At 39.1% G+C, this 26,640-nt stretch overlaps 1 long non-coding RNA gene across 1 annotated transcript; it reads left to right on the plus strand.

The window, feature by feature from the left end:
* The first annotated feature begins 3,329 nt into the window (after window positions 1–3,329).
* LOC117544072 lies at window positions 3,330–7,612 on the plus strand. Its single transcript, XR_004568644.1, has 3 exons — window positions 3,330–4,393; window positions 6,675–6,814; window positions 7,465–7,612. It is a non-coding gene; the product is annotated as an uncharacterized LOC117544072 (long non-coding RNA).
* The last annotated feature ends 19,028 nt before the right edge of the window (window positions 7,613–26,640 follow it).

The following is a 26,640-nucleotide window of genomic DNA, read 5'->3' on the forward strand; positions in this document are numbered from 1 at the left end:
TCATGATTAACTACAAATCAATACTTTGGCAGCTTAGGGGAAACCGAACTGAGAAACTTTTTAAAGAACATCTTGCAGTTATAGAATGGACTTACTGGCTTGGAAACAGGCATAAGAAAGGACCTCTCGGTTGTTTACTGAAGGACATTCGGGTCATGTTTCCCTGAACCACCAAGAGCTCACTGACTTCAGATATGAAGAAGATGGACGTTTCAAGATAGCCCCTGTCCGTGCCTCACATCTGTTATCATTACATATAAGTCAGGAGGTTTTTTTCTGAAAGATAAAACCCTGACGATCTATACGCAAGTAATTTCAGTGCATATTATTTCTGTTATGTTGTGTAACTGTTTAATGGTGTTATCTGTATTGCTACCCCCTTCCCCATCAATTTATAGTGTTGGTCCACAGCGCAAACGTATTAGTTTAACAAAATCTGCATCTAAAATTGTGGCATATACGTTATTTTCCCCTGTGCAATTCTCCATTTACTCAACAATAGCACATCATTATCCTTGTGTTTATTTATTTGTTTGATTAATAAACACAAGTTGGAGTCCGTCAGGACCGAGGGTCGGAGCAGCTCATTTGCTTTAGAGAATATTACACCCGGAAGTAAGTATTCTCTCCGCTTCGCTTGACAAACCCTGTGATAGTCCTCAAGCTCTGTGATTGGAGAGTGTGCTCCGAGGGTTACGCCGAGCGTCGAACAGCACTTGAAATGGGATGGAACCACGGCAGACTGTCCAAAACTGGATTTGAACGGGTCCACCCCGTCCCCCCCTCCCCCACCCCGTCCCCAGAACTACACATGCTGGCTATTGTGTTTCGCAACATGTTCTCTATCTATGGCACGTCTCTGCTGGGAATTGTAGTTTTAAAAGACGTTTTCGTATTTCCCATAATAAGAAGTTGCCAGTATTAAACTGTGTACATCCCTGGAGGTTTAGGGAATAGGAAACACTCACATTTAAAACATATAATTAATAAATGGGTGAATATTGCTTGTGCCCATAATGGGAAGCATTAATATATATATACCCACATGCCAGCTAAGGTCAGAAGAGCTTTATTTAATAGCTGGTATTATGTCTGTGACCCCTCCTGTTGTTCATTGATGAGCCTGAAACATGCACTTGTCAAGGTTCAGAGGCACATTTTGCAAATATGGCAGTAGCCATCGATCAGCTTAAGATAAGATATACTTTATTGATCCCAAGTTGGAAACATTTGCGTTACATCAGCATGTGTAACAGTTGTAAATATGCAGTGGTGTTTATTTGTAAATCATTTAGTATAATCACACAAATTCTGTGTTTTATATTTAATAATTCTGTGTTCTTTATTTATTGAATGTTCAATACCTGACAAGGTCTGAGATGAAAAACTTGGGTCGCAGATTCCTCAACAGCGCATTACAAGACATCTATCGATATGTGTGTATACCTCCACCATTAAACTGTCGTATTCTGCACATTTCTTATACTATCTACATACATCTTATAAGAGTATAATACATATGTATAATATCAGTTAAAATAAGTGCTTCAACATAGTTAACATTGCTGGAGGTATACACACATATTGATAGATGTCTTGTAATGCACTGTTGAGGAACCTGCGACCCAAGTTTTTAATTCAATGCATAACTACACCGTTTGTGTATATGATATGTCAATAAACCTTAGAAAATCTTGAAAGGGATGTGCCAGATATATACAGTCTTTAATTAACTATTAGTAGAGAATAACGAGTAATGAATATACTTTATAGGGATCCTATTAATATCTAATAATAAAAATAATGAAATTCAATAACATGTTTTAACCACTAGGTGTCCCTTTCTATCAGCTGTGCACCTTTATGGTGTAAATACAGCCTATCTACCAATTGGATCAAATATAAAAGTCAGCCGAATTAGTGTTGATACTGCAAGGAGACGTATTGTGTGAAAATAAATGTAAGATGTTGTTTAATTGCTGATATATTTATGATCCACGTCACGTTTTCAGTTCCTCATGTTTGTCTATAAGTCTTCTCATCAATCAATCAATCAATCAATCAATCAATCAATGTTTATTTATATAGCCCAATATCACAAATGTTACATTTGTCTCAGTGGACTTTACAGTTTGTACAAAATATCAGTATGACAATACGACACCCTCTGTCCTTAGACCCTCACATCGTACAAGGAAAAACTTCCGAAGAAAACCCACAGTTTAAAGGGAAAAATGGGAGAAACCTCAGGGAGAGCAACAGAGGAGGGATCCCTCTCCCAGGACGGACAGACGTGCAATAGATGCCGTGTGTAAATTGAAAAGATAATACATTTGCAACATCATCATAAATAGAGAACTACGGCAGATATGTAATACTTAATGCAGCCGAGCCGTGTATTACAATGCCGTTATGTGATGACTTTCAAAGAGAAAAGCAAAAACACTCGGAATACATTTTTTTCAATTTTTTTTTAAATGTTTTCGGTCTGTTTCCAGTATTTGTTTATGACGATGTGATGTGAGATGTGAGACTGGGTTGGAGAATTGCACAGGGGAAAATAACGTATCTATGTCACAATTTTAGATGCGGATTTTGTTAAACTAATAAGTTTGCGCTGTGGACCAACACTATAAATTGACGGGGAAGGGGGTAGCAATAAAGATAGCACCATTAAACAGTTACACAACATAACAGAAATAATATGGATAGCAGGGTCCCTAGCAACCACCTTGGTAACAATGAAAACGTTGAATGGACACAATTTCCTGAAGTACTCTTCGCAATAACTAGCAAACTAAAGATCATGTACATCAATGCTGTCTGCAACTAAATGTCAGTAAAACTGTATGTATGTTCTTCACCAAAACCAAGTCCTCCTGCGTTGAGCCAGATGTGTTTGTGTCTGGGGAGAGGCTACAGGTGGTCTCACAGTACAAATACCTGAGGGTCTTAATTTGATTCAAGACTCAATTTTAAGGCTCAGGAGTGGAGTGCACCAGCTGGGCGTAAAAAAGTACTCTAACGTTAGGCCTAGCTACGTCCGACTTAGTGATTCAAATTTACACCGAGTGCACCAAGCCTGACTAGTCTCGGTCGTAGCTGCGCCTGGTCTTAAGATGCGCGTCCACGTGAATACATGCGAAACAGTCATTGTTGCCAAGCACCACACGTCTACATAATTTAACACTCGAACTCCTCCATTCAGAGCAAACTAAGACTTGGATAACGAAGTCATGGATAACAGAAACCAAAAGAAGACAGAAATGACGCCCACACCCCGAAAAAGAAAGAGGGATTTTACAGAGCTACAGCGTGAGCTGCACTGTAAAAAAAGATCGTAATTTTACAGGAAATAACTGTAAATTTGTATAGTAATTATCATGTTTTTTTAAATAACTTGCAAAATCCTGTAAAATGACAGATATTAACTATAAATTAACAACCCAAAACATTATTTGAAGTATTTTGACAATAACAACAAATAACGTTTATTTCGTCTTTTTTTTACTGTAAATTTACTATATAATATTTACAGTATTTTTGCACTTTCAGAAAATACATGCAGATGTACGTAAAATAAAATGTTTTTATCTGTAATTAAATATGTAACTCGTAATATAAAAGTGTATTACTATTATAAGACTTTAAGATGTTCTTTGTAATTTTAAGGTAAACATAAAACTGTAAGAAAAGCGTAAAATAAAAAAAACGTAAAATGTAAGTAAAACATTTTTACATAAATCATTTTCTCAATATTCGATTGAATCCAACAAAAACACAAAATATCCAATGTTGAAACAAAAGTAAATAAATATGTTCTCATGAAATTCCTAACTTACTATATTGTAAACATCTACAGTTGACAATATCATTAAAAAAAAAAATCATAGAAAGTGGAGAAATCTCTGCAGGGAGGACCAAGGTTTAAAACACACACTGTTATTTACTCAACAATAAGTCACAGTTATCCTTGTTTTATTTATGTGTTCTGTTGCTGTGTTTTTTTTCCATTGGTCAATTTACAGTAATAAACCTTAGTTTTACAGTATAATGTATGGTTTTCGGATTCTGGCCGACAGCCAGAGCTACGGCACTTGAAATAGAATTCAGCCAAAACACGGCAGACAAGTCAGGCATGTTTGGAATGAGTCCACAACACTCCTGATTGGTTAATATAAACATCATCGAAGAAACCTGCCAATGAGAACTGTCCGCGCCTGTCGTTCACATTTGAAACATCCAAGTCAGTTTGAGCGGGTCTCCTCCTGCGAGCTACAGCTGTCTGTGTGTCTGCTGCAGGAGTTTATGGATTAATATCGGGATCGTTTTACATCTACACGTTAAATATGAGCATCGGGACGTCAACAAAGAACAGAAGACTTGAGATCTGGTGAGTCCTGCAACTGTAATCAGTGTGCGAAAAAGTACACGTCCCACCGTCCGGGACGTGTTATTTACAATATCGGACAAGTAGATCTTTCAATTGACTTGTCCGGTGGACAAGTGACGGTTTTCGCCCTGATTTATTGACAAATTATTGATACATTCAGTTTACAAAAGGCAGAACTCATTCGCAAATTGTACGTGTCCGCCATTGTTCGTTTAGACATTTTTGTTTCGGTTCTGCTTGTCGATTCCTAAGGAAATGCATCTAGCCGCTTTCTGTACGGTTAGACCGGGGCGGGGCGGGAAGCAAAACTCGGTTCCAAGTAGGAACAAATAACAATTGTCCAGTACCGGGATTAATAAGAGTTGTGAGGACAGGAGGCGAGGCCGAGCCCCGCGGACTGCAGCTCTCTCTCTCTATGCTCGTATCAACTGATCACTGCATGGTGCAGCTCAGCGTCTCTCTCTCTCTCTTTCTACACACAGCGGATCCGCTGCCCGTTTAACAGCCTCATCTTTGTCACACTTTCTTCTGTTCTTTCTCTAACACGTAATGAAGGTTATTAAGCGTTTTAGCTCCTGTGTTGTTAATATTGACCGCCATTTCCTTTATGAAGTAAAGCAACCTCCCTCCCTGTGTCCTCGCGCTGTCCTCACATCCCCGGACCCCCAGACTCGGAGGAGCACAGGGATGTCAGTATTGTTTATGAAGCAGGGTATAAAAAGTACATTATTGAAATGAAAATACTATTTATTTACTTTTCCAAACAGTGAGCAGCTGCAGCATGTGTATTGCAGGACATGTGTAAGCGTGCAAGCATCTTTGAGTTGTAGAAAAGCGCTAGGCCTTAGGCTATAAATATAATGTATTATTATTATTAGGTTATGTCCTATGTGTTGGACATGTGTGGTTGGACTCTGTCTCACAGACAGGTTGCAGTGTAACATCAATTGTACATTCTCAAACTGCACCACTTAGAACTAACTAAACAATGCAGAGATTATTTCTATATAATTTTATTCAATAACCGTAACGAAATTCAACAGTATGAAGTGATTTGTAAATAGGAATACAGATTTGACTTAATGTTTTCATAAATATATTTTTCTCCCAGTTTGTCATGGGACTTATTTGTACCCTCTCAAAGAACCGGAATCGAGAACCGAAAATAACCGGAATCGAAAAGCAGAACCGGAATCGTTAAAATCGAAACGATACCCAACCCTATGTGTGATGCAGTAAAATCTTACCGCTCACTTACGTTAGCGGTGTCGTAAAAACCGTGGCAAAATGTCAAATACGATGACGAAGAAGAAAATTCCAGTGGCCCCAATTTTTGTCCATTCTGGACAAGTGTCCATGGACAAGTACTCTCTAAAAACTTTTTCTCACACTGTGTAATGGAGTTAAACATGTATTTAGATAATCCTTACTTAGTTTGTGAATGTTTTATTTTTTATTTAAGGTTACGTTTCTTCTTCTAGTTAGCTGAGTTTCTTCCCGTTAAGTTGGTATGCATAATTAATAGGTTGTTAAATGTTAAGAAGCCCTGAGATGCTGTTTCTTGCAAGATGTTGCGCCCGGGAAACCCGGCTTAACATGCGGCTGCTAACGTTAGTTTACAGTTTATTGCAGTGCCGCCCCCCCACCCTCTCGTCTCCAACACGGGAGAATTACACATAAACATGCAGCGGGGTGTCACAGTGTTGTCGCCAAGTTTAATGTAAAGTGTCACAGCTTTCTTACAGCGGAATCTAGTTTGTTAATGTTCAGTAGCCAACAGCTAGCATAGCATAAACAGCTAACCGCTAACGTTCGGCTAATTTGCTAGTTAGCTCTGCTCTATATATTACACGCTAACATGACTAGCTAATGTCACACTGTGAACTAAAATACTTTTTGTATTACTACATCATACATGCTTGGTCCAAATCACTGCTAAAATTAATTATTTTTGAAAATGTATAGTAAAGAAACACTCAGCCATGCATGAAATAACATAGCAAAAGAATACGGGTAATGTTTGACCCATGTTGTGCCTTAAGTGTAGTGATACAAACATGATTTTTATTCAAAAAGTAAGAAAGGGACAAATACAAATTTAGAATTGGTGTTGATCCAAAACATGTTAATTGAGGAATACCTGGGATCCTGAATGGTTAAAGTAATTTATTGCAAAGATATTTACAATTAAAACTAATTCGGGTCACTTTTGACACATGTTGGTTGTATGTTGTGTAACAAAGGGTTAACGTGACAGCTGTGATGTTCACTCTTTTGACAGAGCACCAGTGGACAGCGAAGACTATGGAAGAGAAGATGTGATGGTTTTGTGTGGAAAGCTGCTAACGCCAGCCTGTGTCCCTCTCATCAGTCTCTCCAGGCAGCACCCAGCTATTCTTGCAGATGAAAATACTTTGATATGTGAGTAATAACTAACTTGTGTCTAACATAATATTGAATGTGGTTTAGTAAAGTATTTAAAAATACCCCACATTGTACATGTACAGGACAATCAGACCTTGTTCAACAAAGATCATCAGACAATTGTTTTGTCTTTGAGGTACAGCCGCAGCAAAGAGTCTGAGTTTGAAGAAAACACTAACATTTTATTTAGTGTTGTTTAATCAATCAATATTTACTGGTCTTGAATTTCCTCACTGTATTACAAAATGCTCGAATCTTATTGTACAGGAACATTATGCAGATTTCATCACCTGAAGATAAAAATATAGATTCAGCGATATGTACCATTTTAAGGAAATAGACTGTTAGCGGTATTTACTAAAGCTCCGCAGCTGTAGCTAGGCGCTGCTAATGAAAACTCAAGTGCTCAATTTGTTGGTTTTTATTTTTTATTAAGAATTGACCAAGCATATCTTCCTCTTCGAAATCCCAGTTGTACTTCGCTAACACGCAGTGCCTGGGAGGGTGCGTTTGATTGTTCCCACAATAGTGCGTGCTTGTGCTTCAAAGGTCCATCATACAAGATGTAGGGGATCTATTGGCAGCTGCTGATAATAACATCCATCATTATGGTTAACTAATAGTTATCACTTCACTTCCTCCTCCAGCATCTGGACACAGCAGGAACCTACGCCAGGATCCTGTTTGTGGACTTCAGCTCTGCCTTCAACACAACACTCTGGCTGGAGGCTGCGCTCCATCAGGACCAACACCTCTCTCCCTCAGGACCAGAACCTCTCTCCATCAGGACCAACACCTCTCCATCAGGACCAACACCTCTCTCCATTAGGACCAGAACCTCTCTCCATCAGGACCAGAACCTCTCTCCATCAGGACCAAAACCTCTCTCCATCAGGACCAAAACCTCTCTCCATCAGGACCAAAACCTCTCTCCATCAGGACCAAAACCTCTCTCCATCAGGACCAACACCTCTCTCCATCAGGACCAGAACCTCTCTCCATCAGGACCAGAACCTCTCTCCATCAGGACCAACACCTCTCTCCATCAGGACCAGAACCTCTCTCCATCAGGACCAGAACCTCTCTCCATCAGGACCAACACCTCTCTCCATCAGGACCAGAACCTCTCTCCATCAGGACCAAAACCTCTCTCCATCAGGACCAAAACCTCTCTCCATCAGGACCAAAACCTCTCTCCATCAGGACCAACACCTCTCTCCATCAGGACCAGAACCTCTCGCCACCTCAACAAGGCCCCCCCCCCCCACTGACACTTTACCTTAGCCACAACGCAGACTCTATGCATTACATAATGGAGATCACAGGATGGTAAATAATGCAATGTTTAAATATTGCTTACTGCACATATTTTATATTCTATAATTTATTGCATTCTATTTCGATGTAATCGATTTTATTTTAATTATTGTAATCGATTTTATTTTATTTCTATCTTACTATATTTTTATTACAGTGTTCTTAATATAGTTCGCTATCTGTGTACTTTTTAATTTTTTTTATTTGTATGTCGTGTGTCCAGGTGTCGTGGTGCACGACACCTAGTCAAATTCCTCGTACGTGTGAACCTACCTGGCAATAAACCCGTTTCTGATTCTGATCGGTTTGTCCTCTAGGTTGCACTGCCACGTCTACAGTAGCGCAGAATGGACAAAGGAAACATGATTGGGCCTCAAGTTTTTTGCAGCCAATATTCATTATCCTACAGGGGCGGCTAGTGGAGTACTTCTTGACCACAGAGTGTGAACGTTGTGATCAGCTGTTTTAGCGCAGTTCTCCAGTGAAGGGGGGGGGGGGGGAGTCTCCCTCCGCAGCCGGTTGGCGTAGTTTGGGCACAATTCCGTTGTACAGACCGACGTTAACAGCAGCCCTGTCTGTGCACACGGAGACCGACTCTCGTCCGGTGATCTAACCGCCTTCTGGAAAAGCTTCACAAGTACGTCGGTAAGCAAATGCGCTTTGTGACACAAGTGACGGTACGCATTTCAGATTACGCACATAATCTGCGTACCAGTTATGTGCACCCCTGTACTACAGCAAAAGTATTCCCCGTCGGGACTTCCTGCAACAACACCACGCCGTTATCAAAGATGTTCTTTTGAGAAGACGATCACTACGTGACAAAAGTTTTCAAAACCGTGGCTACTGAAATCAATCTTACTAACTGCTGTCTGTGCAATTTACTCCGCGAGTTGGCAGACTTTATTTTGCTTCCTTTAACATCATTTTTCATGGTGGGGCTAAGCCATTTCTTGGTATGGGTGTAGCCTACCCCAGCCATACCCTGGCGCTGCCACTGGTGGCACGTATGGGGCGGGCCATTCTGCACATGCGTTAAATGCGTTAAATATTTTAACGCAATTAATTAAAAAAATTAATTACCGCCGTTAACGCGATAATTTTGACAGCACTCATTTTAAGTTTTCAGAGTAATTGTTTCCTACAGAACATTTTGTGATGTCATTTTGTTGAACCTGTTTGATTGGAAAATGTTAGAAAAAAGCTGTAAGATAACAGTATTCTAACTTTAGGTTCTGTATTTATTTTAGTGTTTGATCATACAAATCTAATAAAAAAAAATGTAAACTGTTTTTCTCATCAGAACTTTATTTAAGGTATTTTAATGTAACATTTTAAGACAATGGATTTTGAAAAGAGAGGAAAGTTTCCTCTAAAATCTTTAAGGACAATTTCTGTATACTAATTGCTTTTGCACTTTATTTCAGTTAATGTATTTTTACTTTAATTTAATGTTTTTTGTTTGGCAGCCGCTGCTGCCAGTCATTTGACCGTTTTTTTACGGGTTTTTTGCCCGTAGAAGTTTTAGTGCTGTACTTTTATTAAATGTTATTGACTGTAAAAAGAGAGGATAAATCTGTAAAATTACAGTGTTTGCACGTTAAAATATTAGTGCTGTACTTTTATTAAATGTTATTGACTGTAAAAAGAGAGGATACATCTATAAAATTAGAGTATTTGCCTGTAGAAGTATGAGTGATGTACTTTTATTTAAGGTTATTGACTGTAAAAAGAGAGTATAAATCTGTAAAATTACAGTGTTTTCCTGTAAAATCTTTAAGTACAATTCCCGTAAATTAATGGCTTATTCACTTTATTTCAGTTAAAGTATTTTACTTTAATTTAAGGGTTTTTGTTTGGCAGCCGCTGCTGCCAGTACTTTGACCTTTTTTTTACGAGTTTTTTTTTTACAGTGTGGTGGAGAAAGAGATCGTTCGTGTGAAGGTGGAGACCGCACAACTGAGAGCGGAACATGACAAAATTGAGCTGGAGAAGGAGAAATTAAGACTCCAAATTATAATTCTTAAGAATCAGCAAAGAATCAATCAAGACAATTTGTCATTCTTGTTTTTATCTCAATGTCATGTTAATAGTTCTCTAAATGTTATCTAATGTTCTTGTGTGTGTTTTTTGAATAAAATAGGCTATAAAACAGCCTGATGAAAAGATGTGGTCACAATGGGAGCTTATTGAAATGCAATTGCAAAAAAACAGCGTTCATATTACAAATAGGTTGTTTATTATGTGATTGTGGTTAAGTCGTCCATCGATATCTTCACGGATGCCAGGAGGATTTTGCTGCTTCTTCTTGTGTTGGGAAGTGAATATAATTCCTAAGGCGGCGCTGGAGAGCCAAGGAAACTTGTCTAATGGCGCATTTCCACTGCAGCGGGTAGCCCCGTTTAAGCGTCCTTAACCGTCCTCAAGCGGCCAGGCCAGTTTTTGGTGGCCTTTCCATATAGCCTAGCACCGGCTAGCGGGTACTTTTTCCCTCTTTTTCCGGCCCCATAAAATCGTGGTTCTATCAGGCCAGGGCTGAACTAGTGACGTCAACACTCTCGACTGCTGATTGGTCAGAGAGAATCGTTACAAGATCGCACGCGAGATCATCCCTAGCGTCGCATATATATCTAGAAGCAAGCTTGCAACATTTTTATAAAAAGCATTTTTGTAAACGGAGGAGCTACAAAAATGACAACGTCGAAGCAAAGCACACCGTGGTCGACCGAGGAGGTGACGACGTTCCTAAATCTCATTGGGGATGATAAAATCCAGCGGGAGCTCGACGGAACAACTCGAAATGTGAAAGTGTTCCAGGATGTCTCTGCACAGATGTCCGAACGCGGATTTTCGAGGACTTTCCTGCAAAGTAGGGAAAAACTCAAAAAGATGAAGAGTGAATATCGCCAAGTAAAGGACAACAATAACACGAGTGGTGCGGGTAGGAAACAATGGAAGTGGTTCGACTTGCAAGGTACGCTCACTTCTAACAAAGAAGTCTATTTTATCCTTACATTAATGTTCGACAACCCATGCTTTTATGGAGCCCCGAAGAGCTACATAGCTAGCTAAGGCAGATAGCCTTAGCTAGAGCTATTGTTTGCTAACACCATATGTGCCATTGTTTACGTTCAGTTTTTCTTTTCTATAGTTGTTGTTGCTATTTAGTATTGTGCTGCAGTAGTTTGTGGAATTAACAAGTCATTTTGCTGTTCTAGATGATTACATTGGGACTAGTGAGGAGGAACATTCCCGAACAACGGGTGATGGCAGTGTTCCGTCCACAACATCGTCATCGAATCCAGAACGGACCCCAGCTCGACCACAGACACCAGCCGAAGAACCGACACCAACTCAACCACCAACGCCGAGTGCCATCACGACACCGCAGCGTGTGGTTCTAGGTAAGAAATATAAATGGCAAAACGACTGGAATTGTGTTTTGTTTTTTTAAACCTTGGATCATCCATCGTCAGTAATTAAAATAAGCTATACCACTGTGTGGAAATGCTCTGTTACAAGTAAAGTCGTAGCTAGTAAGCAGCTAGTACAGTTGTGTGTGACATCCTATCATATACATATATTTATATTCATTATCAACAGGCTGGACATAATGTAATTCACTTTCACAATCATTGTTAACATCTAGGGCCAGAACTTTCTTTAGTTCACCTTACTGTTGTTCTGTTTATACATGTTATTCTTATATCCTTGTGTGACCTGTACCTGTCCTGTGTTTTTTCCTTATTGCTAATTATTATCTTATTGTCACCCAGGCAAGAGGAAACGAGGAGGAGAGGATCGGGCCCAGCAGGAACGGCACCATGAACAGCACATGGCCCAGCAGGAACGGCACTTGGACCGGGCCAAAGCGTCTGCTGAGCGGAGATGGGAGTTGGATGCGGCCTTGAGAAGGGAGGAGGCGGCCTTGAGAAGGGAGGAGGCCGTCTTGAGAAGGGAGGAGGCCGTCTTGAGAAGGGAGGAGGCCGTCTTGAGAAGGGAGGAGGCAGCTCAAGCAGAGACCTTCAACCTAGCCTTCCTGCGCACTCTTGGCGAGGTGCTAGGGGGACTGGGCAGCCGACGTGGCCCCCGACGTGGCAGCCGACGTGGCCCGTCTCCTCCGTGATACTTCAAATAACCTTAATAGTTATTGTACATATTATATATTTTTTATCTAGTTAATTTTTAAATGCAACATTTGTACTTTCTTGTTTATTTATTTTCTTTAAAATGTTCATTTTATATTTATTTTTACAATGCCATGTATATTTATGCTGGCTGCAATACAGTTTTACATTTTTTATTTGTATTGTTTAATGGCATGCCTTTTTGATACAACATTTTTTTTGTATTTTTATACTGCCATCAATAAAGTACTTCTTTGACTTATCTTATCTCTTGTTGATAATGAATTGCACCCAACAGAAACAAATCAGATTCACATAATCTTGATTTAGAGAAGATATAAACATACATTCATTTATAAAGCAATAACAAACACCATCAGTTAGGAAAAAGCCCCTTAGTTTTAAGAGATTTAAAGCAAGAAATTGAGTTTGCTAGCTTGAGGTCCTCCTCTAAAACATTATTACATGTTTATTTTGTAATAGTATTAAGAATACATGATAAATACATAATACATGTAGTAGAAATTGCTCAATTGTAATACCCTCGTTCTATTAGACTCAAACAACACATTCCTTATATATTTCAAAGACGAGAGAACAAAAGAAGAAACCTATAACCCATTCAAGCTAGCTTTTAACATGTCTAGAAGAAAGATTGAGGTTATATTTTAATATGTTTACAATTGTCCACACTATTTTACACTTGCATTTATGAATATAGTTTTGCTGTGTTTTACACTTTAGTATTTATGTTTATAGTTAGCTTTGATATTCGCTTAATTTATTAGAAAGATTTTCTTTTCATGATCTGATATTTCCTCAAATGTTCTTATTATGGGGCAGTACTTACTGGTGCTTGAAATTCAAATATTTACTAAATATTCAATTCAGATAACATTTGTTTAAAACATTTGACAAACACATGTATATGAAAAAAAAAAGATGTATTTATGTTCAATACAATGAATACAATACAATGCATATTTAGGTATTCAGGTAGCGCATCAAACCCTCTCTGATGTCAGTGCCCTCCTCCTCTGCACCTTGAGCCACTGCTACCCCAGGCTCTGCTGCTGCTGGTGCATTCCACCCATCATCATAGTCCTCTCCATGACTCTCGCAGAGGTTATGCAGAGCACAGCATGTCAGCACCATGGATTTCACAAGAAACAAGTAAACGATCGCTTCCACATCCTCCATTGTTGTGTGTGTTTTGTGAGTTGTGTCGCATTGAAGATGACGCCACTGCAGTTTTACCCAGCGTCGCTCCGCCCAAAAAGCCCGCCAAAAAGCCGATCGCCCCGCCTACACTGCGTTGCTACTCCAGGTCCTAAACTGTAATGGAAATGCGCCACAAAATGCGAGGCAGCCCGAGGCCTGAGCGAGGACGCTTAGGGACGCTTAAACGGGGCTACCCCGCTGCAGTGGAAATGTGCCATAATAGCCCGACATGCAGTTGTGTGATGAACATTAATCATGTCTCCCACAGTATTAAAGTCAAATCTGAGCACAATCAGCACCTGCAAGGTTAGGGAGAGCGCAGCGTTTCTGTCTGATCCGTTCTGTTGTTGAGGGGAGATCTCCTCGATTAAATCAAAAAGGGATTGTCTGCCGAAACGAAACCTCTCTATCAGCTCACTGAATAGATGTCCAGTGGGTTTGTTCGATCACGGACGACTCTTTCTCTTCTTAATGCCCTTTCGTTGTTACAACATGTAAACAAGACGCACTGCCATAGTTATTTTCCTTCTGTTTTAAGTTACTATGGATACTAGTCTCTCTTTCCGAATTACGCCTGCTCCATACTAGGCGTAAAAGTTACACCCGGGCGCAACACATACAGGGCTTGAGTCTAAGTGGTGACTATTCATAACTTTAGTTTGGTCTTAACCTTCGGTTCTACGTCGGACGTAGATTTACGCCCAGCTGGTGCACTCCACTCTAGGTGAAAAAGGTTTGCAGCAGGGTCAAATTCAGTCTGTTCAATTTGAGGTTTACCAGGAACTGCATGTCAACAGAGGCGGCTCTGATGTACATGCACTCTATGGTTCTATCTCATATCACCTACTGCTTAACAACCTGGTCACATGCCGTACAACCACTCTTAAACCCCTGGAATCATTATACAAACAAACACTTAAAATAGTAGATACAAAATCAGTTTATTCTCATCATTGCCCAATACTCACAAAATATAACTTGTTGAGCTGGGAAAATGTAATGAGATATGCAAATGCTTGCCTCATGTACAAAATAATACACGGCCTTACCTCACCTCCGCTCAGACATTTTATCACCATACGCACACCTGTAACAGGTCAACAAGAGCTGCAACAAGAAGAGACTGCGTTGTTCCATTAAGGAAGAGTTCATTCAGCCAATCTTCTTTTTCTTTTAAAGCTGCACAACAGTGGAACTCAATCCCAGTAAAGATTAGAGAACAAAACACCCGCAGTTTATTTCAATCTAACTTAAAAACATGGTTAGTGGAAAGTCAGCTCTGTCAACACTGACACAATCTGCACTTTACAACGCTCTGTTTGTACATGTGCCTTGACCTGTTGCTATCTGTCTGCTTTGTGAATATGTATTTAAGTTTAGTTTTTATGTTTTTATATATGCTTTTATCATAATATAAGTATCTCTGTTGAATGTTGTTTTACTGATTGTATTTACCTGTTATTTGAAGTGAATTTTTGTTTTTAGGATGACTTTCAACATTTGTCCAGGGACTACAGACGAAAAATAGCCTGTTGGCTAACTCTGGCGCATTTACAGAAATGTCAATCAATGTCCCCGTCAAATAAATATATAAAATCCACTGCACACATAATCTGAAATAACAACTCATATTTCTCGCATCAAATGACATCAAAGCGCATTTTAATGGCCAAACTAACCTTAAAATAGGCATTTTCCACCGAGAATAAAACGAATGTCGGCCATGTTTTTTTTTTCTGCAGGGAGAAATTTGAAGATCACGTGACATAGGCGCCAGCCATTGGAAATGAATTGCTGCGAGTGTCGACTCCAGAGGGAAGCCATCATGCCCTTACTTTGAAACCTTGAAATGTCGTCATCAGCAGGCCATCACGTCGTTTCCGAAAATAACCGACACGAGCAGATTTCGGTCGAGACCTGCGGAAAGTTTGTCTCAAAACTCAGTGTGTGTAAAAAGACGATCCACAAGCAGAGATTTGAGATCCACAAGCGCATTTTTGGTTGACAAATACAAAATGGATTCACAAATGCCTGATCGAAAGTTGTCAATTTTAAAGAGATATTCACAAATTCCTTTTGTTTATTTGTAAATTAATTATAGTATTCACAGATATTTTTTTTATTAATGAAAATATTTAGCGTATTTGCAGATCCGTTTTACATTTGCAAATTTATTTGTGAGTTTGCAAATCTTTTAAATGCATTTGTGGATGGAGTTTTACATTTACAAATCACATATTTACAGACAAATTATTTTTATGTTCACACCAATATTTATGCTCTGGACACAGAAAACCTGTTAAAATGACGTTATTAAGTTAAACAGGGAGGCTGTGGCGTTAGGATAAGGGGAGCACAGGTTCAAACCCCAGTGCAGTCAGCATGTCGTTGTGTCCCTAAGACACTTCACCCCAAAGTGCTCCTGTGGGGATTGTCCACAGTATTGAGTATGGAAGTCACTTTGGATAAAAGCGTCTAACAAGTAACATGTAATGTAATGTTATGAATGCAGTTCATGTAAAAGTGTATTTGAAGTGTACTAAGTGTTATGTTCGTAACCTGAATTTAAAATCAGGCTTTGTAATTATTTGAGTGACCGAGATCATGCAAGTGTATTTCAAGTGTAATATGTATTAATTTATTGAGCTGTACTTAAATCAGGTTTTAAAATTGTTTGACTGATAGAGATCATGCAATGTTATTATTTGTTTATTGATTGTTATGAACCTGTCTGAGGACCACAGATGGAAATGAGCTATTAGCTATAATCTGGCATATTGCATCTCTTCTCTTTGCTGAGATTAATGTTTTTGTATGCATGGTCCTTCTATACATAAATAAATAAAAAAAATAAAAAAAAAAGGCTGCTGCATACATTTTATGATGGTAGATATGGTGCAAAATGCGAGAGCTTGTAAAACCTGATGTGAGCACTTGCAGAAAACAAATCTGAGCTTGTGTGCATACTAGGGGTGTAACGGTTCACAAACATTTCGGTTCGGTACGTACCCCGGTTTTTAGGTCACGGTTCGGTATGTTTTCGGTACAGCAGAAAAAATTATCACAAAACATAAAATATTTTTTGGGGGTTTTTAATTATTATTAAACTGTGAATATTCACTCAAATAAATACAAAATATAATAAAAATAAACATTAAGGTGCAGCATTTCGATGAACTGAAATAATCTGTATTTGAACTGTACTGTACTAGTACCTAAGCAGCCAGTTTGACATTAGGACTTGCTTGTCATTGTATTTTCATGTTGTTTAAAGAAAGATGAACTTGTCCACATTGCTTGCTGAAAGGGCAGATCTGCTGGCACTAACAATGTCTCCTGCTGTGGAGAACACCCTCTCGCTAGGGACAGAGGTAGCAGATACAGCCAGGTAGCGCTTTGCTAACATGGCAACATAAGGATATTTGGCGTTTGTAATAGCTTTGGCTCGGTCTGAACTTTTTGCGAGTGGTGGAGGCTTAAATGCTAGCGGGAGTTGGGTTTGTACTTCAGTCTTTTGGTACCGGTGATATTCACGTTCGGGTGATGCCTTTTCAAACGAGTGTGCAAGTTTGATGTATTGCCAGCCGCATAACCAATTTTAGTTGAACAATGCCAACAAACAGCTTTGGTTCAGTCCACCTGTCTTTGTCCGTCATCCTTGTACGTAACTGCAAAACCAAAATGTTCCCAAACCAGAGACTTAAATGATGCTGGAGGATTTTCGAGCTCAATTTCTCTGCGTTCGCCATTTCCACAGTTCCTCAAATTACTGACTACATTTGAACGCATCCCTGTGACCAGGTGCCTCATTTATAACGCCTTGCGTAGGATTCACGTGGGAAGGTTGCTTACGTAGTACAAAGCAAAAAAATAGGTACAGAAAAGTTCCGACATTATCCGATTCACAAAACATTGCGTACCGGCGAGGGAAGTAGGGCACTTCCTACGCCGTCTTCCCTTTATAAATCACAATCGACTCGAAATGCGGCGCAGCTTTTGCGGGCTTCACGTAACGCCCATATTTGCCTATAAATAGTCAAAGAAACACCCATTCATTCATTCATTTTGACTGACTGCATGAAGAAGATCGCAGGAAATGACGACAGAACAGCTAAAAAAGACATCTCACACCGTCTCATATTTTGGTTATTTTGGGGAGGTCGAGATAATCATATTGGCTGCAGTCGAATAGTCCATTGTTACACCCAGACCTAGGGGAACCTAGGCGCAGCATAAAATGCACTCTCCCCACTTTTCCCACTCCCAAGAACACGGACGCCAAAACAGAGAAAGCGTTTGGTAAATGTATTTACCCAAAATTATTACACACCGGAGTAGCAAAACCACAAAACAAAGAAAGCTTTTAACACAAAATCTTACCTATCAAATGAGAAAAATAAACGTTCAAAAATCTTACCTACTCTAATGCAAAAAAACAGGAGAAAACGAATTATCCAGAAGGGAAAAAAAAGAAAGGGTTTTGCACTCCTAAGCAAAATAAATAAAGCGTGTCTAACAAAGACAGGTTTAGTAGCTTTTCTACACAGTCTCACAACACGAGAGAAAGGACCGGCATACGGTATAAATAAGCAATCAGTGTAACAGGACAGACATCGCAGCGCAGATGTGTGTTGGGAGTAGGAGAAGTCTAGTCGGAGAGAGGCCGAGGAACTGCACGGCTGCAGTTAAATATCCTCTCTTCTTCAGGTGGACCAATCAGCAGGTTGAAGGTAGCTACAGTAATCAGCTTAACGGGCACCACCTGTTGCTCACACGCTCACACACAAACACACACACACACACATGACCTAACGACCCAGGGTCGTAACACCATTTAGCTTAGGGTTGCGTTCCGATAATCCAAAAATCAGCTCCTAAGTTCTAACCCTATCTCCTATTCCTTGACCTCTGAGTGAAACGTCACGGGTTAAGGGATAGTGGATAGGAGAATTCAAAAGGACTTAGGAGAAGAGACTGCGGTACTTTAGAGAATCCAAATGCACTTTCACTATCCGACGTGTTTATTATGCGCCAGCGGACGTCATGAATGTGCGTCTGCTGCTGTGGGGAAACTATGGAAACTACAGTTTTCTATACAGCGGACTACAACATGGATGTTCAATAAGAACGAGAGACTACTGTAAACTCATCTAGAGACTCTGCACCGTGCTCTGATGCTGTTGCTTTGCTTTATGAACGTGGACAACAGAGAAACATATTCTTCATGACCAAAGTTGGAATTGAAATAAAAAAGGAAAGTGAAACTTATGCTCGTCACCCTCTCCCTCCGGTCCACATTAATACAAATGATCCCAATACGTATGATTGTATGAACTATGAAAATATCTTAAAATCAATACAAATGTATTTATTATAAACGTTAGTCCTTAACATCTATCACTGTGTACATCACCATTCAAACATCTTTTAAAAGTTGAACAAACTCCACACAGCTCAGTAAAGACTGTGAGATGTTGACTTTATTTTATAATTTCAGTAAAAACTAACGTTCATATTTCTCTTTTTGATTATAATACTGATGAACGTTCAAAACAAAGCACTTTGGCAACTTACCACCGTAACTTTCATGATATAATTTCTCGGTCATAATCGGTTGTTTCCGTGAACAGCCGACTGTTGAGTGACGGCAAATGCTGCGGCTGCAAGGCATTGTGGGGCAGCATTTTCTCCTCTCCTTTCGGTAAGGGAGGTCCAGTGGTTCCTAAGCTAAAGGAGGTTATAAAGGAAGTTTGAAACCTCCTTTCCTTTCATTTAGAGAATTGGAACGGCACTTATCATGGCTGCCAGTGAGGGACTTCCGGGTCATTTCACTCCGTTAGGAAGGTTCCTAGGTTGCGTTCCAATAGTCCATTTAGCTTAGGAACCTTCCTAACGGAGTGAAATGACCCGGAAGTCCCTCAGTGGCAGCCATGATAAGTGCCGTTCCAATTCTTCCTTTATAACCTCCTTTAGAAAATGCTGCCCCACAATGCCTTGCAGCCGCAGCATTTGCCGTTACTCAACAGTCGGCTGTTCACGGAAACAACCGATTATGACCGAGAAATTATATCATGAAAGTTACGGTGGTAAGTTGCCAAAGTGCTTTGTTTTGAACGTTCATCAGTATTATAATCAAAAAGAGAAATATGAACGTTAGTTTTTACTGAAATGATCAAATAAAGTCAACATCTCACAGTCTTTACTGAGCTGTGTGGAGTTTGTTCAACTTTTAAAAGATGTTTGAATGGTGATATACACAGTGATAGATGTTAAGGACTAACGTTTACAATAAATACATTTGTACTGATTTTAAGATATTTTCATACAATCATACGTATTGGGATCAACTATAGTCTATGGTCCCAATGGCCTTATTTTTGCTGGAGGATCGAGGAGCGATAATGGAGGAGCTATAACCGAGGAACCACCAGACCATCCTCCGATGAAATCCTCAGACACTCGCCCCGCCCCCTTACTGTGTATCGCTCACTGATTGGACGAGGCAGTGCATGCACTGATCTGATGCTTCTTGACATGAGAGCAGTTTCCCAGCGGAGTGAAGAAAATACATGAACCTCACGGGAGTGACTCCTCAGTTTATACCGTGTTTTGTTTCAATTAATGTATCATTTAGTTACAAATATGTGATATATCTGAACAACAATACCTGTTTCTCGCTTGAGGCCAGAAAAAGGCTAGTCACTGTGACCTTTTTACCTGTGCTGGACTATGGTGATTTGTTGTATATGAATGCACCTGCCTATTGCCTGAACAAGTTAGATGCCGCCTATCACGGCGCACTGAGATTTGTCACAAATTGTAAAGCACTTACACATCACTATACCCTGTATACCAAGGCAGGTCTGCCATCACTTACTGTAAAGAGGCTCAGTCATTAGTACACATTTATTTATAAAGCTTTGTTGGGTAAACTCCCGTATTATATCTGCTCTCTGATAACACAGAGAGTTGCAAGCAGCTATTGTCTGAGATCGCATTATGTAGTATTGTATCTATGTGCCAAGAGCAAGGACTGTCTTAGGTAAGACAGCTTTTATGTGCGCAGCTCCACTTGCTTGGAACAATCTTCAGCAAGAATTGAAACTGAGCAATCTCATTCCTCTGCATGTTTTTAAAGCTAGGCTAAATGAAATGCTTGTTGATACAGATGGAGCACTCCAGATCAGACTCAGATGGGTGTGTCCCAGTCAAAAGCCCAGCGGATGCCAGTGGCTGGGGGTGTTGCCAAATTGCTAGAGGGCGTTGCCCAATTTCCCCATTTGTTCAATTACAGGATTTAACCATGAGATGGCGCTTCATTCACAAAATACACAAAGACAACTGTTTGCAATGTTTGCAGCTCTGCAGTTGTGTTTGCTGAATACTGTAGCATTTAATCACTTATGTGTTACTGTATGGTTTTCACAAGCTACTATAATGAAAAAACATCAATATTTTAGATCAAATAAAGTATATAGTTTGCTTTATGCAGTATATTTCTTGTAATATTGTTGGGGTGTTTTACACAGTACAGTAGATTGAAGTAAATCAATTTATACATTAAGATAAGATAAAATGGATTTTTATTAATCCCGTGGGGAAATTCAGTAGTTCAAACAGCAACAGGGTGAGAGTGAAAAACAGGACAGCACAGATTCACACAGATTAATAAAATCAAAAATAAGATGAGCGATAAAAATAATAATAATGAGAAACTATGAAATAAGAAATGAATAAAACTAAAATATAATTATCATATCATATATTATAATGTATTGTATTATTAAGTAATATCATACATTAACCCCATTATAGCATATGCCACATTGAATGGATGAACACATTTATGCATCAATAATTACAACGGAGTATTTCTAAATACAAGTTGTAAAAATACTTATATGTATTTAATATTAACCCTTTGGAGTTGACCGTCACGCCGGCGTGATCAGATCACATGACCTGTGCCGCATAAAAACAACAGTCCGGACAACATTGCCGTGTGTTTCTGTCGAAAGTACTGGCTTGAAATTATATCCCAGTCTTTGTTTCATGCAAAAAGACCCAGTAAACACGGAGAGACGATGATATAAAGTTCATACATTTCAAAAGTATGAAAAATGGAAGCACATATTTGAATATCTTCGCCGTATTTTATCATTTTACGAAACGGAAAATACTGGAAACTGTAGATCCTGCTCAACAGGATGTATATGTGTATTTCTGTCGAAAGTACTGGCTTGAAACTATATGCCAGTCTTTGTTTCATGCAAAAAGACCCAATAAACACGGACATACGATGATATAAAGTTAATACAGATATATTTCAGAAGTATGAATAATGGAAGCACATATTTTAATATCTTCACCGTATTTGATCATTTTACGAAACGGAAAATACTGGAAACTGTAGATTCTGCTCAACAGGATGTATATGTGTATTTCTGTCGAAAGTACTAGCTTGAAACTATATACCAGTCTTTGTTTCATGCAAAAAGACCCAATAAACACGGACATACGATGATATAAACTTAATACAGATATATTTCAGAAGTATGAATAATGGAAGCACATATTTTAATATCTTCGCCGTATTTTATCATTTTACGAAACGGAAAATACTGGAAACTGTAGATTCTGCTCAACAGGATGTATTTACCGGGAGGGAAGGGGTGAGGTAATCAGGTAAACGGAGTGATACGAAACGAGACGAAAAGAGACGAAGAGAGACGGCTGGAGACTGCGATTGAAGTAAAGTGACAGACAAACATTGAGAATTTAGATAGTTAGATAGATTTAGAGTTTTGAAGATTCAACTATGATGAAGAGAACTCTGAACGTGAGTCAAGCTTTAAGCTTGTTTTTTGACATGGAGGAGGAGGAATCTGTGATGTTGCCCTCTGTGTCGTATTGACAGAAACCGCTTTGAAGCGTGGCACAGATAAAGACAGAAAAAACTGATTTTTGTACATAATGTGTATATATATATTTGTATTATATTTACAATAACACTTTTGCCTTATCAGAATGAAATCCCATGCTACCTCAATCAAACTTTCACATTATCATAGTGAAATCCCATGTATATATTTCCAGCTTTTAAATGGTTTCGTTGTGTTTGTTTGTGTTACCTATGAAAAATAATATCATTTTCAAAATCTGTTTTTACGTTTTTTTTTTTTGTGATTTTGGGTCCAAAATGTTCATATAGTAGAAGATCACTGCTCTAAACAAAGTCAAAAATCCTACATCCAAACGAAATAAATATAATTAATTATGATGAATACGTTAAGTCTTGTTCATTGTTTTTCACTTTTATTAAATGTTTGATATTTCCGGTGGAAATGGTGGACTATCGGACATTCAAAATGCAGCATATTTTCACTCTTACACACATATATTCTCCTTTTACATACATACATTTTCACTCTCACACGTATATATTTACACTCACACATTCATACATTTTGCTCTCATATTATCATATTTCAATGCACACATTCATATATTGTCACTCACACATTCATGCATTTTGTTCTCATATTCATATAATTTAATGCTCATATTTATACATTTTGCTCTCATGCGAAATCTACTAAAACAAAGTATGTCATGGTAGTGGTCAGCTGTTAAACACAAAAGTGTATCTTAAGGGCTGTAAATATAGTAAATATAATAAGCCTGTTGTCAATTTTAGACACAGGCTTATTATATTTACAGCCCTTGTGAAGTAAAACTTCTGATGTTGCAATGTTGAGGTGGAATGAAGGATTCGGGATCGTCGTTAGCCAAAGCACTGAGAGTTTATTTTACAAGTACATTAATACAGCCGGGGAGATCACTTAGTTTCACACATTCTGTGCACCCACCAAGCCATCTCTGACCACAAAGAAACCACAGCACGCATCAACATGAGAAGAGGCGGAGCCATGCGTTTACCTAATCAATAGCAGATGTGGGACAATAATCTGTTTGTCCCGCAAAATGCAGGCAGGCCTGGACCCTTCCCCCACAGGAAAGGGGGAGAAGCTTTTGACCTGTGACCTCAACTTTCAGAGAGGAGCTTTGACTTTTAAATACAAAGCATGTTTGCAATATCACAGATTCTAAGAAACAATAAGAAACTCTATAATCAAGATCAGATTAAAATATTCTCTTACAGTTTCACTCTTTTTATCAATCTATTGATAACCAATTAACATTAGTCTAAGAATATTTCAGTCAATACTTAAATCAATAAGCGTCTTCAGAGTTGGGTGCGCTCAGATACATTCATTACATAAAAAAGTAGAACAAGATTGAAAACACTTCAATCACCATGATTGAACACAGTCAATCATCTCTCTTCAGTGCTTGGCATCTTTTGTCAAAAAGCACAATAATAAACACGTGAAATACAAAATATAATAGCAAAATATATGTTTCAAAAATAAGATCTTTTATCATTTATCACTCAGTTAATCTCATTCATCAAACACAAATTCTAAATCAGCTCAAAGATTTACTTCAAGGCAATTACTTATTAAAAACACAATTAGAATTTAGGATTATAAGAAATCCAATTGAGGTATAAAATCAGAATCATGAGAGATCCAGCTAAGGTTCCTAATTAAGGTATACATTCACAGTGATGAATCGATCAATCTGTAATCTGTAAAGTTACAGTGTCCTCAATCTTTAACATTACTTTACGTTTACTTCATTACGCTTTATTCAAGAGTAAGGCACTTAGTGATACATATATTTCATTCAAATACATTTGTTCAAAATCTGAAAAGGAAGAATCAGACATTTTATTTGTATAACAACCTGAAAAGGAAAAATCTGACATTTGTTCTTTAATCCAGTGTATCAACTGTAACCAATTATCAAAACATCTGTTCTTTATTCAGAATATCAACTTTAACCAACATCTCAATCGTTGAACGGGGGTACCCATGGGTCAGAAACCGCGATGGAGACCCAGGGATCTAGAAGCTCAGCATTGTACATTAATATTGTGTCCTTTACAGTCAAATGCCCCACTAGCCTTTGTGGGGCCTGGAGGGCAGTCTTGGCAACCCTTCGTATGGCTAATTTAACTACAGTGATCAAACAGATCACTAGGATTAGCACAACCAAGATAAACACTGAAACAGTAACAACAAATTTAACCAACCCCGCTCCCCAGGATCCAAAGGTTCCACTTAACTCCCCAAATGTAAACCCATGAGTTTCATGCAATTATTTTATTCCCCTGGCAGTATCATGAGCCATGTCCATAACTTCAGGTGTGGCATCAGAAATAAAAGAACAGCACTCACTTCCTATCACCTTGCATGTGCCCCCCTGGGCAGCTAAGAGGAGATCAAGCGCCATGCGATTCTGTAGTGCTACTGTCCTAACTTCCTGCAATTCTTTGTGTTCAGCTAACATCGCTGTGTTGGATACATTTAGATGGTGTTCTACAACTTTGGACAGTGCCACAATTTCCTGCTGAGTAACATAAATACCGTACCAAGGCAAAAATAGGCTAGCTATCTGTTGTCCTTGTGTAATGGACCTGCTGTTCCTGTGTAGAGAGGGAAGAATCGCTGCGATCTCCTTAGCCTCTACTTTACGGATTAAAGGGATTAGGTAGGCTAGATAACAGGTGCCATAAAAAACGTCATATGGCACACAGCCGTACGCGCGATCCCCACAAACTAAGTAAACTCTCTGTGGGAGGGGAATTCTGGCTAAATTTACCCTCACTATGGTATTACAGTCGCTGTGTCCCACATCAGGAGAGGTGTGAGATCCTACTTCATTCTGGAAGCAGATGGACACATTCTTCCATTCATGCACCACAATTGGGGGAACATATACTGAGCAGTCACGTGTAGGGGGCTTGCTTAAGGGTATTGGCTGCGTACAGTCATGTATTTTAACCTCAACGCAGTCCACTGTTCTAGAGCCAAACCAGGGCACAACTGTTACCAAAGCTTCAACTAACAAAGCGGGTGTGTGTGGTTGCATTATGCATGGACTTGTGACGTTAGCCGAACAATTAGTCTGAGCTAGAGCTAACTGGAATCTATATTCAAAAGCTAGGTTAACGTATTTCTTCATATATATTAGTTTTAAAAACATCAACCGTTTGAAACCGTCAGGCAGGTAATTTTTATTTACTGTATCAACAATGAGAGAGACTAAGCCCTTGTACTGTAAAGGTTGCTCAGAGTCTATTGGGTAGGAAGGAGTGTAACAATCCTCCGCCTCGTCGCTAATTCTGGATGCTATGTCATTCCAGCTTACTAAACCGTAATCAGCTTTTGTAAAAGGAATTGGGCTAAACATAGGAGAATGCATGGATTCTGGCATATTTTGGCACAACCAACAGTTGCTAACATTACGTTCATGTGCGTAGTCTAACATTAAACTTACTGCAGAATTAGTTTTAGTTCGTTTAAAAGGAGTAATTAAGGCCTTTTTTGAAGAATCTACCTCACCTTCTGATTGTTTAAGTGGAGTAACATCACCTCCTGATTGTTTAAGTGGAGTAACATCACCTCCTGATTGTTTAAGTGGAGTAGATGGAACATTTGTTTTGCTATTTGGTCCAGTAAATGTGCATGCAGTATCACCTGGATTGGGAACCTGGTAATCTGGTTTCCTCATTGTACATTTTACCTTATCCCTTATCAGTGTCTTGAACTGTTCTACAGTGCTACACCACAGTTCTGGGGGCATTTCTTCAATGGTGTTGAGAGCTATTCTTACCACCTCTGATGAGACCCCGAACCAATGGTACTGGTTCTTTGGATACATCTCCCACGTTGGGTAAACTAAGGACACAGGAAACACAATAATACAGTTAGATGAGTCACATATTGAAATTGGGCAGTTAAAGGAAATAGTCTCTGACTTATGACCAGGGAGGGAGACAATCCTCCTTATTCTCCCTCCTTTTCTCTCTCTTTGTGTCTCTTGCACCATACTGAATGTCTGTGTGGTGTTTGGATACAACCTGTCCTTGTTGCTAGGCACTGCTTTGCCTGTTGGTGTTGTTTTGCCCTCAGGGTCTGGGCCCTGAGTGGTCAAGTCGTCTGCGCTCTTAGATAAGAGCACCTTATTTTCTCCCTCAGAGGGGCGAGGTCCCCCGCCATCTGTCGTTGGGATTTTCACAGCTTCATCTAG

Source organism: Gymnodraco acuticeps, unplaced genomic scaffold, assembly GCF_902827175.1.
Source record: "Gymnodraco acuticeps unplaced genomic scaffold, fGymAcu1.1, whole genome shotgun sequence".
Taxonomy (NCBI): domain Eukaryota; kingdom Metazoa; phylum Chordata; class Actinopteri; order Perciformes; family Bathydraconidae; genus Gymnodraco; species Gymnodraco acuticeps.